Raw genomic sequence first — 20,098 nt, 5'->3', positions numbered from 1 at the left:
TAGTCTGTTTCATGGCCTGGGTCAGACAGCTGACTAATGGAGGCGCTTAACGATGCCACTTTGGCCCAGATGGTGTGACTAAAGAGGCTCGGTTTCACTGCTGGTAAAAGTGACCCAGAGGCACTCTTTGCTGATATTAGGGACATTGTCTTTGTACCCGAAATCACCATCTCCCTCTCCCCATCCCATATTGCAAGAAAAGTAGATTCTACTAGAAAGAACAGGGCCCAAGAGCTGTAGTAACAGGAGTTTATTCCGTCATTTGAGAAATTTTGTGTTCCTAGGGTAAATGAGATCAATTTTGGCCTATAATGATAATACTCCCTATGTTTTTCAGATGTCGGAGAAAGTGTAGCAACATAGCAAAGCTCCACATGTACCATGGAGGGGGATGGGAGTGGAGACCAAACATAAAAGCATAAAACATAATTGAGTTTGATGGGTTGCTTTAATTTTCTTTAAATATGTTAAATCTTTAGAAAGAGACATAATCAAAAATATAAAAATATTTTACAAATGATTGAAAAGCTGAATATCAATTATATTGTAAAATATTTCAAAATTTTTAAATGGGTAGAAAAATCTGTTTGGATTGCCAATAATACATATTTACTTTTAGCCCTGAAAACAGCAAATCACCTGCACATTTAATAAATCTATGTCATTATCTTTACACATACTAAAAATACCTTGATAATTTGTTAATGTTTTGTATTTGTTAGTGTACATTTATAAGCATCTTTAGCCCTATAAATGTTTGGAGGCTTGGGAGGTATTAGGGAGGAGGGAGAAAGGACAGCCTGTCTAAGAACTCAGCATCTGGTCAGAGAGATAGAACCAGGATTCTTTTATTACTGTCAACAGTTCCCAAGTGAATATCCTGTATGTATGTGTGTGTACATGTGTGTATTTGCACTAGAGGAATCACTTTTGTAGGATGCTGCTGCTGCTGCTAAGTCGCTTCAGTTGTGTCCAACTCTGTGCGACCCCATAGACGGCAGCCCACCAGGCTCCCCTGTCCCTGGGATTCTCCAGGCAAGAACACTGGAGTGGGTTGCCATTTCCTTCTCCAATGCATGAAAGTGAAAAGTGAAAGGGAAGTCGCTCAGTCGTGTCCGACTCCTCTCGATCCCATGGACTGCAGCCTACCAAGCTCCTCCATCCATGGGATTTTCCAGGCAAGAGTACTGGAGTGGGGTGCCATTCTCCTGCAAATCAGAGTCACGTGTATTTTACATTTAGAAAAGTTTACTAAATTTTACTCCAAGAAAGTCTCTCCAATCTGTGTCTCCACCAAATGTTATAGGTGTACTTGTACACCACCACCCTGCCCCATCCACCAACATCACTGGATATTTTTAGTCTTTCGTTTTTACCAGTGTGACAAGCAAAATGTCTCAAGGTAGTTTGAGTTTATTTCTTTGGTTACCAGTGAGATAGAACATCTTTTCAAATTGTTATTGACTATTTGTAGTTCTCCTTAGGTGACATTTATTTGCATCCATTTTCCATTTGTCTTTTGGGTTGTTGGTCTTATTCTAATTAATTTATAGACTCTCCATAAAGCACATATAAAAAATTGTACCATAGCTATATCTGTAGCCCACTTTGCTATCTCTTCATTAATAATTGCTGGAAAAGCCTTTGCAAATTAACCTTTTCATACTTCTACACTATTGTTTTTCTTCTTTCCTAATTTAGCCTTCCCACCATTGCAGTCAGCAAGTTAGATGGCAAACATTTCAGGAGGGCAAGGGAAGCAAATATATATTGCTTCCTTATATGTGCTAAGTTGTTAACCTCTACCGTCTATTGTGTGGTCAATGTACTATAGTAATTCCAAACAAGTCTAATAAATAGATATCATTGTTTTCCTGATGTAGAAAGAAAAAAAAAAAAAAGGCTGATTCAGAGAAGGTTGAGAAGTGAGCCTAAGATGAAGGAAGTGATAAGAGACTTCAGGTCTGTTAGATAATACCCAGACTCCTTCCACCAAACCATGCTTCCTTCAGAAGCACTTCTGTTAACCTAGTAGCACCAATTAGCTTGGTACACTCAAGGTTCCAAGGATATATAATGCAGAAAGAGGCAACATTAGGGCTTAGGTTTACCAACCTCAAGCTTTGGCTGGGGACTAGAGGAGGGAGGAGGAGGCTAATGATAGGAAGGATATAGTCATCCTTGGGTTAACTTGGGTAAAGAGGGAAAATTGGAAAAGGCAATCCCAGTAGTACTGAGGATAGGGTACCCGAATCAGTGAGCTGGAGTTTGCAAACAAGAAGAGGGTAGAGACCGTCCAAGTAGAAAGTGCATATATATCAATGTTCCTGAACTATCAAAGAATCAGCATCGACAGAGCAATGACAACAACGTGGACTGGAGAACAGTTAAGATGAATGGTCCCTCATTATGGAATGGCATTCAGATAGCAGACTTTAAAGAAAAAAAAAAAAGTAGAAGCAACAGAACTTCATACGGCCCAAGTTCTCCCAGTAGGAAGAGTTTTCAAATGCTGGAGACCTACGTTTGTAGGAAGAGGATCAGTTATATTTGGCCTGTTTATCCAAAAGCAAAGATGTGGGTAGCAAGATTACTAGAAGTGTCTTCTTAGAGTATGAAAGACAATTATGATAGCTTAGGTTACTGGCTTTCAGTAAATTCCATCTGGTATTTTACAAATTAGCTCATTATTCTGCTGTTTTTATGAATGTGTTAGTCTGAAAACATATCATTGTCACAAATTAGTCACCTAGTGCTTCTCTGAAAGTGATTTAATACAAGCACACCCACATCATAATATGGGATAGTAAACTAGGTCCTGGCTTGACCCTCTAAATGGAATTCAGCATAAAGTCTGATTCACTTTGCAAGAGGATTTTGGCACACACACTACCTTCTGATTTCCTAAGATTAGAAATGTGATCACTAGAATGTGATCCTTGCCGTGAGTATTGACAATATCATGTGATATTAAAAGCCTGTTAGTTTCCCCTATGAACCTTGAGAGATCCCAGCCTACTGATAAATGATGAATTTACAAATTGAGCATAGCTGTGTTTGTTTTTATTTGCATTGGTTGCCGCAGGTGTCATCCAACTGTTTCAGTTCAATAATAGCAATTGCAATTTTGAGAATTATTGTAAACATCTGATTTTGAAAGAGTTTTTTTTTTTTTCTTTTAGAAGGGAAGCAGATGAGTTTACCCACCAGCTATTTAGAAAGAAAAAAAAAAAAAAACTATGTAGGAAAACATAAGCTTCCCTCTCCTAACTTGATTACCTATTAAGAAGTGCCTTGGAATATAATCAGAAAACTCTCTCAGGGACCGTGCCTTTGGTGCAAGCTTGGAGCTGCTAACTCAATGGCTTAATATAAACAAATAAGGAAGACGTAGGCTTCCCTGGTTGCTCAGATGGTAAATAATCTGCCTGCAGTGCAGAAGACCCAGGTTCAATCCCTGGATCTAGAAGATCCCCTGGAGAAGGAATGGCAACCCACTCCAATATTCTTGCCTGGGGAATTCCATGGACGAGAAGACTGGCAGGCTCCAGTCCATGGGGTCACAAAGAGTTGGACATAACTGAGTGATTAACACTTTCATTAAGAGAGAGTGTTTCAGTGATTATTTCTTGCTTTTTGTTTTTATTATTTATTTGCTTGTTTGTTTTTCAGGTGTAGTTGTTAAGAGGCTCAGGCACATCACCCAGATTTTGCTTACCTTCTTACAATGTTGTCCTTTTGCTCAGACAGACTCTTCTCATTATTGCAAAATCATGGCCCCAGCCAGGCACAAGGTCCAAAGTCAGAAAACAAACCCTTTCTTCCTTTGTGCTTCTCTTTTTATGAAACGCTTTTCCCAGAAGACACTTCAGCCAACTTACCTTCATATCTCTTTGGTGAGGTTTGGTTTTAGGACATAAAGGAATTACTGGGATTAGGCTGTTCAGGATTTACGGCTGTACTGGGCAGGGAATCACTTTCTCTGAGTACTTAGCTGCCACAAAAAGTAAATTCTTGTGAAAACAGTTGGGTTTCTGCCAGCAAGGAAGAGGGAGGGTGGATGTTGAGTCTTTACCAACAATGGTAAAGGAACCATGGTGTTACAAACATGGTAATAAATGTTAAAACTGAAGTTTCAACAAAGGCAGTGAGGTACAATAAAAGCCACATTCCAAAGTATGGTGTCTGTGCTAAGTTCCAAGTTTCAAAGTAGTTGGCCAAGAGTCAGTTTCATGACTTTGGGGCTTCTGATTCCAGGGCTCTTAACTCAGATCAAGGCGATCACAGTTCAAAGAGGGGGGAAGAAGAGTGACATGTTAAAAGCAATTCATTTTTTATAGAAAGAGATAACTGGGTGGTGCTGTGAGCCTTACCCTCTCTTACCTCAAACGGAGCTGTAGTCATCTCATTCACATCAGATGTGAAAAAATGTGAATGTGAATGTTAATCCTCAAAACCAGAAAAAGAGGATTCAATGGTGGGAGTTTTTCCCATGGACCAGATGCACACCACACTTGAGAGAGAGCTGGCCTTGAACCATTTTATTTCCTTCCTTAGAGGACCACCTGGAAAAGGCACTTGAACTTCACATGAAGTGTTTGGCTTTGTAGGGATGGGACCCCTAGAAAACCATGGGCTTGGAAGAGGGGGATGATGAACCAGCAGCACTCTGAACACAAAGCTCTGCCTGGCTCATGAGAGTTGTAGCCGGAGGGGCCAGTGGGCACACAGCTAATGAATCCACAAAAGTGCCCAGGAGACAAGGAGGCAACAGGCAACATCAGCCAGGTCCCCAGTACAAAATACCATCTTATGAACATGCCAATTCAGAAAAGAAATCTACCTTTCATCACCTATCTCCATTCTCTGACCTCAGAGTAGTCAGTACCAACAGCTGAGAAGTCAGGATAGGATGGAAGGGGTAAGATAAACCCTGCCCTTGCTTCACCAACTTACCATGTTGCAAGCAGCTAGCCTGCAGTGGGCCCAGCTGGGACCTGGAAGAAGATGTGAATTAAATCAAGTTTGGAGTTTCAGATTATAATTTGAAAGGATCATTCTAATATCTGAGTAAAATCTGAGTTGATGGTTTAAAGAGAATGTGAAGTTCTCTATTGCCTAAGAGTGCCCAGAAAAGTCACATGACTTTCCCCATATAAAATTTTAAGGGGTAGTAAGAAACCAAAACAAAATGTTTTTAATACACATCACATGCCCTTATTTTCAACAACTTTGTTATAATATCAATACTTTAAAAATTTTTTTAATATTCTGACAATACCACATCACATTTCTAGTATCTAGTATCTCTATTTGCATGGTTTTCCTTTTGGTCATCCTCTAATATTTGAAAGGAAAATTATTTATACCTTCCAACGAATATTCTAATTTTTGAAACTCCTATGCACCAGTAGAAGAATCTCAAAGTAGATCTGCGTTAAAGATACGAGGCAGTAATTCACTGTGGGAAAGGAGGGAAAGAAGAAAGTTAGTGTTAATGGTAGTGCCCTTCTGTCACAGTTCGCTGCTTTTCATTGGCCCTTGTCTTTATTCACCCCTCTTCCTTTCAGACTCCTTAGGACTGGGAGTTTAGGATTGTCATCTGCTCACAAAAGATACTGCCCTTGAGGAGAGGTCACCAGGGAATCTTATTGCTGTTGTTCAGTAGCTAAGTCACGTCTGACGCTTTGTTTCTCCGTGGAATGCAGCACACCAGGTGTCCCTGTCTTTCACCATCTCCCAGAGTTTGCTCAGACTCAGGTTCATTAAGTGGGTGATTCCATCCAACCAAGGATTCTGGATTTTGACCCTTCTCTTTTAGGAACAAAAGTGTTCCAACTCTAGACACACTATGGCAGCCTCATCCAAATGATCTGCCTCTAATTAATGGATATTTGTTGGGCAGAAGAACAAAGGTGAGGAGTTTATATTTTCATTAACTTTGCTCCCACTTCCAGTATAACTTCCATTCTTTTAAAAAGAAAGCAGAAATTAAAAAGAAAAAATCAAAGAAGCTTGCTGAGAGTCCTGGTAACAAAGGACCAGATCCTCATCTACCTGTTCCGTCAACAATCTAAAGGGAAAGCATCAGTGAGAAGAGAGGAGAAATCTTCAAGGTTAACTTATTATTGGATCAGCTTTGCTACTATTTTGTGGAAAAATTTAAAATTCTTTTGTGTCTTCATCCGTTTTATAAACCAGGAAACTAAGAACAACAGATGAAATCGTGTAACATTCCATGTTGAATTCTTCCCCACTCATGACATGTTTCCCAGAGGGAAAAGTGTAAGCTACATGGTTAAGCAATTGGATCACATATTAGTATTTCTGGTTTTAATTCAGTCTTGGATGTGGTGTTTATGTTTGCCCATCTGAATCTGTTAAGTGAGCTGTATAGTCTGTAGGGACGTTTTTAGGGGTGGAGTGTGCCAAGAGAGGCAAGCTAGTTGATACTTTCAGGTGCTCAGTGTTATGGACTCTCCTCCAAGTCCGAGCTTTGAAAAGCACAGCAGGGCAGAAGGTATTGAATACTAGGTGAAAGAGGAGTTATCTGTCTACAGTAGGCAACTAGGATTTAATAACTAGACTTGAATTTATTTTGCACTCAAGTGTAAAGAATGTTTTAATTAATTATATAAAAATGACTTTAAAATTATTATTCTAAAAGATTGACTTCTGGTTTTAATATGTTTTAATATTTTGAAACTGTCAAGTGATTATTTTAAAATAATCATTTGAATGTTCTTTTTTCTCCCTAAAAAGGAATTTACCTTTTGAGTGCTAAATTTCCTTCCTCCATCAAGGTAATAAAAATCACACTATTGCCCCCCTTCATTATTCTCTGTCTTTTGCCTATATCTGAGACAAATTAACATTCACTGAAGAAAGTGATGAAAGGAGTTTAAGAAAAATAAGCCAATATTTTGACTGAAAGTATAATATATGTCAGTCATATAAAAAGGTTGTTCTCTCCAGAACCCCTATGCGTGCATGTAGATGTAGATACATTAAATGTTAATTTTTCTGGGTATGTTTTATGTAAGCCCCTTGATTGAGTAACCATCAGTTCAACGTCAAGCTAATTCACTTGTCTATTCAATATTACAATATAGCATTAATTTTAAGTTGTTTTATTTTTGGAGGGAGGGAAAGGATTTATGAATAGCAACATAAAATTTCTTATATGGTGACTCATCTAGTCAAGATTTTGATTGCAAGGAAAAGAAACTAATTTAGACTGGGTTCTGTGAAAAAGGAAGAATATAGTTAATGTAAAGATACAAACGGAGAAGGCAATGGCACCCCACTCCAGTATTCTTGCCTGGAAAATCCCATGGACGGAGGAGGCTGGTAGGCTGCAGTCCACGGGGTTGCTAAGAGTTGAGTGACTTCACTTTCACTTTTCACTTTCATGCATTGGAGAAGGAAATGGCAAACCACTCCAGTGTTCTTGCCTGGAGAATCCCAGGGACAGGGGAGCCTGGTGGGCTGCCGTCTATGGGGTCGCACAGAGTTGGACACGACTGAAGCGACTTAGCAGCAGCAAAGATACAAAAATCATGGAAACAAAGTGTAACTGGATCTTGTTGGATTTGTACAACTCTAGAATTAGGCAGTTCTTCTTTGTGTGGCTATGTAATCATTCATTTTTGTTTGTCTCTGTGTTTCAGCTCTTTGCCTGCTTCTCTATCTGTAATTACTGCAATTTTCTTAGTCATCACTTTGCATTTGATCCAAAATGGCTTCAGCCCCTAAGTCCACATGACACTTTGGTTCAAGCTCATCTGTAACTGATTAGATTCCCCCTGTTTTCTTATGAACATATGCATTTCAAATATGAATATTAATGTTTTCTATCAAGTGAATGAATCAGGTGCCAGTGGGTCACATTTTCATACCTATTGCAGTTGGATTTTATAAGAGTACTAAGGGTGTAGTTAAGGAAGGCTCTTTAGAAAGAGCTGTCAGAAAACCAAAATAATCATGTTTGGTGTATTGACTGATTCATTTATGATAATCATTCACTCCACAAATATCTCATTGAGCACTTATTATACACCGGACACTATTCTAGGCACTGAGAATACTGCAGAGACAAACCAGACCAACAAAATCCCAGTATCCTGATGGAATTTCTCTTATCATAATCTTTAACCCTTTATTTCAAAGATAATTGGAAAAAAAATAGAATAGCAGTGTCCTCATACAGTAAATACAAGGTATTAAAATTAACAATGTATGTGTATCTGTCTTTATGTGTATGTGTGATACGTACATTATAAATGTGCTAAACCGCTTCGGTTGTGTCCAACTTTGTTAATTGGCTATGCTGTGCTGTGCTTGGTCAGTCAGTAGGGTCTGATGCTTTGTGACCCCATAGACTCTTGCCAGCCAGGCTCCTCTGTCCGTGGGATTCTCCAGGCAAGAATACCGGAGTGTGTTGCCACGCCCTCCTCCAGGGGATCTTCCGGACTCAGGATCGAACAGAAGTTTCCTGCAGCTCTTGCATTGAAGGCAGATTCTTACCACTGAGCCACCGGGGAAGCCCTTAATTTGTAATATAGTCATACTTGCTTTTACTTAGTTAACTGTCAATGGTGTGTAAGTGGGAGTATGTGTGTGTGTGTGTGTGTGTGTGTTTATGTATTGGAAACAGTAATTGAGGTCTTTGGATTTTAAATGACATCTAATTTGGAGACTTTGATGTAGCCTCTTTTAACTGCCAATGAAAATGTCTATGAAAATATACCCTCCCCAAATTGCAATTAGAAAAGCACTTAAACCCAGGACCAATAGTGATTGATGCCAGAATATTAAAGAACCAATAAATTAGATTGAAAGTATAAATAATAGATCATCCATCTTATGTCATTCTACAAGTAGATAAAAATAATTCCTTGAATTTACCTGGACCAGAAACATATATACTATATACTGTTACTATAGTAGATATGTAACTATCTTAGGTTTTTTTTAAAGAAATGTACCAGCATACACAAAGTAAGAACAGAATTACACAGGAAGTATACAAGTTTGCAAATATGTACATATTTGAGCTGGAGTGAAATAAGCACATCCTGTTATCAAGATATGTAATCAGATATGTCATTTTGTAAGTAGGCATAGTTTAATGTCAGTGGTTCTAACTCTGAATCACTACTGCTTTTGGCCCCAGTTACAGTGTTTGTATAAACATGAAAAATAATAAATCAATTGTTCTTTTCTTTTTTAAGGCTTGATTTTGATTTAGCTAATAATGTTAGTGGAATATTTGAATTCATGAATATATATTTTAATTCTCACTGTTCAGCTTTGAGGTTAGATATTTCAAATCAGAGATTTTGAAATTATTAGAAATATGGTTTTGAAATTCCAATATATCTATGTTAACTATAAATGACTATTCTTCCTTAATAAGTACTAGATATATATTTCTCTTCATTGATGTCTCAATTATGATAATAATACATGGAAATATTCTCATTAAGAAGATTAATCAACTCAGAAATATGTAAAGTAAAAAGTGAAAATCCTTTTTTAAAGAGGCTTACTTTTACTTCCTTATCTCAGAGGTAATTAGTTTACCAGTATTTGGTGTGTATCCTTCTGGTTCTTTTCCTCTAATTGGCATAAATATATATCTATATTCACATGCACATTTAAATTCATATTAAGTAAGTCATATTAAAAATATTACTCTGAAAGGTTGAGATTTTTTTAAAAAGCTCTTCACCTACCAATATTTCAGATGTTTTTTCCAAGTCATTCTTAGAAATCTGTACTATCCCAGAAACATGGTATATATTGAAGCTGGGCCTTAAGTATTATATGAGAATTTAATATGATATGATTTAATATAATATTAATTTAAATTTGATATGATACAAAGCTTTTAGAAAAGTTTAAGGTAGAAATGAGATATAATTACATTTCAGAAGGCACTTCCAATACTATCCCCTTGTAAATTGCAGACCAGGTGAAGAATATTCTATTATATTTTCTAAAGATTGAATATGTGCATATGCGTGTCATGCTAAGTTGCTTCAGTAGTGTCCAACTGTTTGCAATCTTGTGGACTGTAGCCTGCCAGACTCCTCCGTACATGAGATTCTCCTGGCAAGAATACGGGAGTGGGCTGCCATGCCCTCCTCTTCCCAATCCAGGGATTGAATCCACCTCTCTCATTGTCTACTGCATCAGCAGGCGGTTTCTTTACCACTAGTGCCACCCAGGAAAAAGCTCAAAAGTATATGTGAGCAACATTTAAAGAGCTCTCTTCATGTTACAAAATATTTTCTATATTTAACCCCCAAATTTAAAAATTATAATAACCTGTAAATTTGCTATTATTTCTGTTACAATAAGGAAATTGAATCTCACAGACTTTTAGTGAGTTGTTCAAAATTACCTATAAGTGAAATGCAGAAACTGAAATTAGGGCTCACATCTTGAGACTCTAAGACAGAGTGCAAATTCGACTTTTGCTCTTCAAAGTTGTAGATTTTTTCCACATTTGATTTTTGAATAATAAATATTAATAGTAAGTTCTTTCTTTGTATCCTAAAATTAGTTATTCCAACACTTCTGCTTTCAAAAATATTAAAAGTCGAATTTAGCAAGCTTTCTAAATATCCCAGTTATGAAATGTGTTTGATGATATGAGAATTTTATCCTATAAATATGTTTAACATTTAAGATGGGAAAATTTAAGTTTCGGCTATATGATCCAAAGTAACTTGTTATATTAGTTAAATCATGAAAATTTCCATCAAAGCATCTCTTGGTTTTAGGTGATCAAAATAGGTGTTCCATGCATTTCGTTTACACTTTTCTGTTGGTGTTTGTAAGCTTGGTCATAAGAACATGTGGAAATTGAATGAACTAGCAATTTGCTGAAACATGACCCCGTTCCCTGATTCTTAGCAGTTGAAACCATGGCTTCATGAAGTGCTCCTCTTATTTCAGTTATAAATGTGCTGAACAGTGTGCCTTCAGGCTTTGCTAGACTTTGCCAGAAATGAGAAGCCATCACTATCAACATGGTCATTAGTTAACATTTGTCGACTGAGTGCCAACAACGTTTTTGGTGTTACAAATACACAGAGAAAGACACTGTTCCTTTCCAGAGGGATTGGTTTTCTGTTAGAGGGTGGGAGAGAGGATTTGGTCTGAATGTTCTTTTCCTACTGGGAGGTAAGGGCGGGAATGGGATGACTAGCAGTCGTCTTGGGTCTCATTCTGTATACAGGGATGTCACTCTAACTTATTAATTGATAATACATATAATGAAGTGTTAGTCACTCATTCATGTCTGATTCTTTGCGACCCTGTGGACTGGAGACTGCCAGGCTCCAGTCCATGGCATTTGCCAGGCAAGAATACTGGAGTGGGTTGCCATTTCCTTCTCCAGGGGATCTTCCTGACCCAGGGATTGAACCTGGGTCCCCCACATTGCAGGCAGACTCTTTTACCATCTGAGCCATCAGGGAAGCCCAATATATATAATACATAGCACAAAACTGACTTCCCTGGTGGCTCAGAAAGGAAAGCATCCACCTGCAATGCAGGAGCCCCAGGCTCAATCCCTGGATTGGGAGGATAACCCTGGAGAAGGCAATAGCATGGCTACCCACTCCAGTGTTCTTGCTGGTGAATTCCATGGACAGGGCAGCCTGATGGACTACAGTCTCAGTTCAGTTCAGTTCAGTCGCTCAGTCGTGTCCGACTCTTTGCGACCCCATGAATCGCAGCACGCCAGGCCTCCCTGTCCATCACCAACTCCTGGAGTTCACTCAAACTCACATCCTTCGAGTCCATGATACCATCCAGCCATCTCATCCTCGGTCATCCCCTTCTTCTCCTGCCCTCAATCCCTCCCAGCATCAGAGTCTTTTCCAATGAGTCAACTCTTCGCATGAGGTGGCCAAAGTACTGGAATTTCAGCTTTAGCATCATTCCTTCCAAAGAAATCCCAGGGCTGATCTCCTTCAGAATGGACTGGTTGGATCTCCTTGCAGTCCAAGGGACTCTCAAGAGTCTTCTCCATCACCACAGTTCAAAAGCATCAATTCTTTGACGCTCAGCCTTCTTCACAGTCCAACTCTCACATCCATACATGACTACTGGAAAAACCATAGCCTTGACTAGGCGGACCTTAGTCAGCAAAGTAATGTCTCTGCTTTTGAATATGCTGTCTAGGTTGGTCATAACTTTTCTTCCAAGGAGTTAGCGTCTTTTAATTTCATGGCTGCAGTCACCATCTGCAGTGACTTTGGAGCCCCCCAAAATAAAGTCTGACACTGTTTCCACTGTTTCCCCATCTATTTCCCATGAAGTGATGGGACCGGATGCCAGTCTATGGGGTTGCAAAGAGTCAGACATGACTGAGTGACTAACACTGTCACTTTCATACATACATGCTGCTGCTGCTGCTAAATTGCTTCAGTCGTGTCCGACTCTGTGCAACCCCATCGAGCATACACAAAAAGTATACATAAATTTCATTTTATTGGAAAAATTTAAGAATATATTGCTTTTTTGGCTTTCAGTGAAAAAGTCATATCTCCCAGAATATCTAAGTGTCTGCATTGTCTATTTACTAAGCTATACTCATACCCATACTACTAATATTGAGAATGTGCTTAAAAAATTATGCAGAAATAAGAGTCCCTTGGACAGCAAGGAGATTAAACCAGTCAATCCTAAAGGAAATCAATCCTGTATATTCATTGGGTTTTCCTTGTAACTAAGCTGGTAAAGAATCTGCCTGCAATGGAGGAGACCCTGGTTTGATTCCTGGATCAGGAAGATTCCCTGGAGAAGGGATAGGCTTCCAGTATTCTTGGGCTTCCCTGGTGGTTCAGACATTAAAGAATCCACCTGCAATGTGGGACACGTGGGTTTGATCCCTGAGTTGGGAAGATCCCCTGGAGAAGGAAATGGAAACCCACTCCAGTATCCTTGCCTGGTGAATCCCATGGACAGAGAAGCTTGGTAGGCTACAGTCTGTGGGATCGCAAAGAGTTCACAAAACTGAATGACTTTCACTTCACTTCACTTCATAGTTACTGGAAGGACTGATGCCAAGCTGAAGCGCCAGTACTTTGGCCACCTGATGCGAAAAGCCAACTCATTAGAAAAGACCCTGATGTTGGAAAAGACTGAGGGAAGGAGGAGAAGGGGCCAACAGAAGATGAGATGGTTGGATGGCATCACCAACTCAAAGGACATGTGTTTGAGCAAACTCTGGAACATGGTGAAGGACAGGGAAGCCTGGCATGTTGCAGTCCATGGGGTCACAAAGAGTCAGACATGACCTGGCAGCTGAACAACAAATTTGTATATGTAAATATTTTTATACAAAAGTTATCCAGCCTCTCAAAAGAACAGGACACTTCTCTACATTATCTGAACTGACAGTTAGTATTCTTAAAAGATTAATTAAAGAGCACTTTTTAGACCCTTTTCTGTATCTAAATCTGGAGGAGTTTAACTTCATTTCACTCAAGTTATTTAAGAGGCAGTCACTGAGAGTAGCTGTTGGCTATAGCAAAATGTGATGGTGATAGAAAGATATACCTTAACACTTGAAATTAAAATTTCATTCTGAAAGTGAAACTCAGGGAAAATCAATGAGTTAAGTCATATCAGATAAGTGACCAAAGACTTTAGGAAACACACAATGTTTGGACTAAGGGTGTGTCTTTATTATGCTTTGTTTATATTAGCATAAAGATATAACTTAATCACTTATATTAAACTCATTGTGAAATTGAAAAGGTTTGAAGAAAATGGAGTCTTGAGCCTGGCAATACAAAGATAAGATTTTGTTTAGAAAGTGTTAATTTTGTGTTTCTACTGTTAATGTTTTCGAGAACATTTTTTAAAGAACTCCCCTTATTCACACCATACCTAGAAATAAAACAGGTAAACGCAAAAGAACTCTGGATGAAAGAGTACAAGGTACCTGGCCTTCACTTTGCCCTGAGTTGGCTTGAGGCAGCTTTGCGAAACCACAAGACTCTTAGGAATTCAGTTTGAAAACTATCATCCTTGGAAGCATAACCCCTAGTTATGCTTTAATTATAGGAAAAGGGCATGGGGACACTAACTAGTTAATTCTTCTGATTCTGAGTACAGTAAACAATCTCATGAAAATGTTACAGTATTCTGATTTGCTCAGGGTTTGCAGTTTATACTTTATCAATAAAATAGCATCCTTTAAAAAATTTTAAAAATCCTTTTTAAAATAGCTTTTGAATTTCTTTCTTATGTCAATCTTCTGAGGATAGTTAATGTGAGTCCAGCCTTGAAAGACCAGATATTCTTGTGCTTGTCTTGGTATTAAAATTTTAAAAAGGAGATGATAACTAGCCTTTTGTCTTTAGGGCTGAGCCTACACCATGGCTATAGGAAGTTTGTGCCAATCTGTACTGCCTTGTTAATATTAATTTGAGCTCTTTTATTGATTAAAATGGTGGAGCTGGGATCCACTATAAAAGTAGTATTTTATGCTTACTGCTGTACCTCTTAGAAGTTCTATGAAAAGATGATTACCTTTCAGTAGAAAAAACAGATTTGTATTGCCCCACTCCATCAACATTACTCATCTTTCAGATCTGTTTTGCAAAGTACAAATCTATTAGTTCTGCCTAAATGTTATTTCATGAAGACTACACATTTTTGAACTATTAAATACATTTTGTGAAGTATCAGTTTGTAAAATAGTGATTAAACTCTGAAGACCCTGTTTGTAATATACATGGGATAAAAATGCTAGAAATCTATTTTTAATATATGCTTTTTGCTTGGAGTTTTCAAAATACTCAGTTTAAGATTATTTATTAATAGGTAGTCTGTGGTTCCCTGAGCTGTGAAATAAATCTTATTTTTTCTTTCTTATCCCTCAAGCAGAAATTTGGCTTTTCTACTATTTGTCATAGCTTCTCACTTGTGTGTTCTTTCATTCTAATGTGTTACCTTATTTTAGACAGATGTGTCTTACAAAAATAGAAATAAAAAGCCAAGAATAGTTTACCTAAAAATATTCAGTTGAAATCTCCCCTTGGTTTAAATATATTTTAAATTTACATTTCCTCTAGTAATCTGATGACTAAATTGATTAGTTTTTTTTTTTAATTTTTAAAGTGATTTGTTATTTGCTCACAAATGGAAACATAGCTAACAAGCTATGAATGTTAAACTGTGTGGTAATTGAGAGAAAGAGAGATATTTTGAGTATTATTTTATCCATGGGTATCATGTTGGCATACAAACAGAGTAGAGTAGAATGAACTTAAAAAAAATGGAAATATCAAATAAATGCCTGTTTCAAGGGAAAATAAATTTCTACATCATTTAAAAAGGTATTTATATTTGCTGCTTTCCACTGAGGCCTTTTATATGTATGAGTTCTAAGTATTGGTTTTGTAGTAGGTTAATAACCATTATTCTATTATCACCATCCGCAAAGAACACTAACCTGTCACATAATCATGAAATAATCTGAATTTTCTTCCAGATCTACTACTAACATGATGTATGATGATGAACAAATGTTATCATTTTGGAGATTCAGCTCCAAAGGTGGCATAATAAATGTCATACTTTCCTCAGAATGATTCCATGAGGCTAAAATAGTACCTGTAAACATAAACTTTAGAAAGCATAGCACTAATGCATGGTGGTATTCTTCTCTACAAAGGCACCAAGATACAGTGGTAATGAGTGCAGGCTTTGGAGGCAGACTTTCCTGATTCAGATTGTAACTCTTACTTGGCTTTGAGCAAACTGCTTACTATTAGAGTGCCACTGTTTCTTCTTCTGTAGAACAGGGCTAGTAACAGTCCATCCCTAACAGTGTTGTTTTGAGGATTAAATGAGATAATATTGTAAAGCACTTAGTACAGAAGCAGGGGCATTGTTTAAGTGTTCCTTACTCTTAAAAAACAATATTTAAATATCTCATATAAATAACAAAATTTGAATTACTCAGTGATGCTTGGTTCAAGCATTTAAAGCTTGTCAAAAACAATTCAGACTGAAATCTTTTGGTTCAGATCACAAATGGCATTGTGGAATTTATTCCCTTTAGAAAAAGGAGATTGTGAGGACACTGCCTAGGCTACAGGAAATCCCAAGAAATATTCTCAAGTTTTTTTTTCAGCTTTGGTACCATCTTTCTGAACCTACAAGTTCAAACTGCTTTTAAATAAATCACTCAGTTCTTCCTCCTCCCAGTAGTACTTTCATCAGAAGCATCGTTTGATCAAAATGAAAACTCCCTAAATCATGGCAGTTTTCAAGACTAATTTTCTTTATACCTGGTTTTGAATTTGTGGGCAATGCACCCCCCCCCCCCCAAATCTCTGTAATGTTTTTTGCTATGACAGGGCCTCACTGGGGAAATCCTAACTGAAGATAATAGCCTGATGTATTAAATGTTGCCAGTATTCCATTAATATTAAGTAATTGCATAACAGCCTTTTTAAATACTAAGTTAAAAGTGATACATTAATATTGAGTACACTGCTACTGTAAAGTCCATTCTGATTTCCGAGTAACACCATTTAAGTGCCAACCTACTATTACAAGAGTTTACTATTTTATTCTTGCTCCAAAATGGCATCAACAGTGATGGGGTGCTTTCAGGGGATTGTTGAACAGAATTTTTGCAACAAAGGGGGAAGCTTGAGGAAATGCAGAACAGCTCCAGTAGGCATGCAAGGCTTTATCTCAGCACTTCTCAAATCCACACACCCCCCTAATCAAGCAAGCAGCTTTATGGCATGCGCAATTGCAAGTGAAGCCTAACGACTTCCGCAGGACTGGCTTCCACAGGATTTCCTGTCCAAAAAAGACCGGTGGTCCTCTGAAGCTAAATGGTTACAGAACCATCAAGTTAGCCAGGCGCCCCCTCCCCAGCCTGTGTGTGTATTAAAAACAAGAGAGCTGAAGTGACCAAACCCTGTCATTTGCACACTCTCTCTGTGGACTTCTTTATTCCCTTTCTCTTCATTGGGTAAGAGGGGAGAAAAAAACACCCAGCTGACAGAAAGCCTCCCTCCTTAGTATCTATTTGCTCAAGGTGTCTCTTCCCTGGGAGGTTATTCACAGGTTTCTCGCTGCTTAGCCTGGTGATCACTTACTGAAAGGAGAAATCTGCCCTTTCGGGGTGAGCTGTGCCTTTAACCCCTTTGGCTGGCTCTTCCTGGGAGGCGAGCGCGGAGCGCTGCAGTGTCTGGGAGCCCACCTAGAGGGCCCCCTTGACGCCAGCACATCCCCGGCCGGGCGGCAGCCTCTGCAGCCGAGCGGGCTGCTGCAGAGTTAATGTACAGTACCACGGAGCCTGCAAGTGTCCTGAGCTGTTCAGAGCCGGCTGGCGGGCACAGCCCGGGGCAGACGAGGCGGCTGCGACGATTCCAAAGGTTCTGCTGGAAATTCGGCGCTGGGGGACCCCAGTGGGAGCCTGTTGCCATTGTGTTTTAAAAGCATGCAAGGTCTGTATAGCTTGGGCGTGAGAATCTTTCAGAAGCTGTCAGAGCATCCGAGTAAATGACACCTACTGGGAAACTGAATTGGGGGTAAAAAAGAGAGAGAAGAGAGGAGAAAGACAGCGGGGGGGTTAGAAATTCTTAGACAACGTCTGAGTTGCAGCTGTGAAAATTCATTTTCTTTCCAAGACAAAATATGAAAAGCCCGCACATGGGTTTGATAACAACAAATTGGAGGGGTTTCTGCAGGGAGAGGATCAATAGCTTAGTCATTTGACTGAAAGAGAGCAGGCAGCCTTATTATGGGGCTTGGCAGCAGAAATGAATGTTCTCCTGACAGCACCTTCTGAAGTCATGATGGGAGCTCCTGGTGATCCTTGCCTTCCTACTTTTGCAGTTGAAAACCAGCCATTCTGAGACGGGGAGAGAAGTTGGCTTTTGGTTATACATGGTTGCTAGCCCCTCTGCCCAGGTCTTTGTCCGACACGTCTCAGAAGGCAGCACTGCGTTAAAGTGACCACACATGAATATGTGCCTCAGAAAGAAGAAAAAGCAATATTCATTTCTAAAGGACAGCATGGCCAAGCAACCTGAAGTTTTCCATTTCCCTTCTAACACTTCTTTAACAAGGATAACAAGAAACTGTCTTTTGACTCCTTTTTTCCCACATTCCAGAGTCCTTCCTGCAAAGATGCATTAATTTCCACTCCAGGCAGTTGGATTTTACTGGGACAATATTTGCCACCATTTAGGATTAGCGATTGAACTGGTTATTTTAGTAAGTTGACTAAACTAGTGGAACCTAAATGGGTGGACCCATGCCTGCAGTGCTCTGTGATATTTCTTTCTTCAAACCCTGGAAGGGCTTTTGTTGTTGCTCTTTGTTTTTTGGGGGGGATTTTTTTGGAATTCAATACTTGTTGCAATAATTGCCCATGATAGCTGCTCAAACAGGAGAGTTGGAATTCATCTTTGAAAATCACTACATGTAACATACAAGACAAGGAAAATATTAATGACGGAAGATCTGCCAACATGATGCATGTGAATAATTTCCCCTTTAGAAGGCATTCCTGGATATGGTGAGTAATCAATATCCCCTTCAGTTGGTAATACTCAGAATTATAAAATTCCATGACAGGTACTGGAGGTGGATTTGTCTTGAACAAGAATATCAGTCTCACGTGAGGTTGAAAAGTAAAACATGTTTAAAAACAAATATTTCTGAGAAAGAATTGGTTATGCAATAACAAATTACTTGTTAATATAAAAGCATTCCGAATAAGTCAGGTATGAGGACATTGACAAGAGCTGAAATTTCATAGAGAGACCAAAAAAAATAAAGCTACAACAACTTTGAGAATGACAACTATTTAACTAATAAGTAAAAACAAAAAGGAAGTTTAGGATTTGGTATTTATTCTTTTGTCTTTTTTTTAATTTGAAAATTACCTGGGGAAGGACACATACAGGCATCTCATGTCAATTTGCTTGGTGTTAGGTCTTAGAAAATTTCCAGAAGAAGGTTTAAGGGAAAACTTAGAATGCTGACTCAATTTTAAAATGATATTAAGATATGTTGGTGCCTGAGATTTAAGGAATATTTTAACTATTCAAGAAATATTTCTACCAGAATGAGCCAATTTCATAGAATTCTAACAGATAAATCATGAGGTGCTTTGGACTCTCATAGAACTTGCTTAGTGCAATAATATTTGGTCATGTATTAAGGTTCAACGTAATGAATTAAGGTCCACGGGCATGTGACATCATGTACCATTTCTTGTTAGAGTTTTTGATTAAACGTTTATAGGAATTAGATGCTGAGGGTAGTGTAAGGGCAAAGCTCACTATTTAAAAATTGCTTGTTTTCACCACACCTTTAGGGTTGACTGGATTCAATTTCTCATAGCAGAGACTTTGTGAATGTATGGAAGGTACATTTTCAGGTTTTGTGGCTTACTAATATGGTTTGGTTTGGATACTGCAATGTATCTCATTTTGAAAGTATATTTGTCGGGTATATTTTCTGGCTGGCCTTAGAATAAGTGATATTCATCAAAATAACAGGTTTCTGAGGGTTTTCTAGTTACTTTTATAACAGTATCTCAGATGAAAGCATCCTGATATTTTGAAACTCCACCAAAATCCCCTACTGGTTTATTACAGACGTTTCAGCTTGTTAGCTGAAAATCAGTTACAGAGAAGGGTGAGTGACATCCTCTGTCACTGGGCAGGACTCATTTTCTGTCAGTATTAGATGGATCCAGAATCAACACCGTGGCGTATCTTCCTTCTCTGCCATCCAGAGCCAGTGTCCCAGGCCCTAATGTGCTTGGGAAGGAGCCTGGGTGACATGCCTGCAAACCTCAGTGGCCCACTTCCAAGTGCATCATCAGAGTTCCCAACTGGGGAGCTTCGGTGCTTTCGCCTTGCTTGTCCTGATGGTGAGGGTCGGACACAGCAATGAGGTTTTTGTCATTCTTACCACTACAGTCAGATAGGTAGTCTTAAACCCTAAGATTGAAAAGGTCCTGGAAACAATCCTTGGCACATAGTAGGCATTTATCAAATAGTTTTTTCAACAATTCCTTATGCCTTCCTTC

At 38.6% G+C, this 20,098-nt stretch overlaps 1 long non-coding RNA gene across 1 annotated transcript; it reads left to right on the top strand.

Moving 5' to 3' along the window:
* Positions 1–14,933: 14,933 nt before the first annotated feature.
* On the top strand, positions 14,934–18,869 carry LOC120879544. The gene is made up of 2 exons (XR_005724814.1): positions 14,934–17,498; positions 17,890–18,869. It is a non-coding gene; the product is annotated as an uncharacterized LOC120879544 (long non-coding RNA).
* The last annotated feature ends 1,229 nt before the right edge of the window (positions 18,870–20,098 follow it).

Source organism: Oryx dammah, unplaced genomic scaffold, assembly GCF_014754425.2.
Source record: "Oryx dammah isolate SB20612 unplaced genomic scaffold, SCBI_Odam_1.1 HiC_scaffold_20, whole genome shotgun sequence".
Taxonomy (NCBI): Eukaryota; Metazoa; Chordata; class Mammalia; order Artiodactyla; family Bovidae; genus Oryx; species Oryx dammah.
This window is presented reverse-complemented; position numbering and strand designations above follow the sequence as displayed.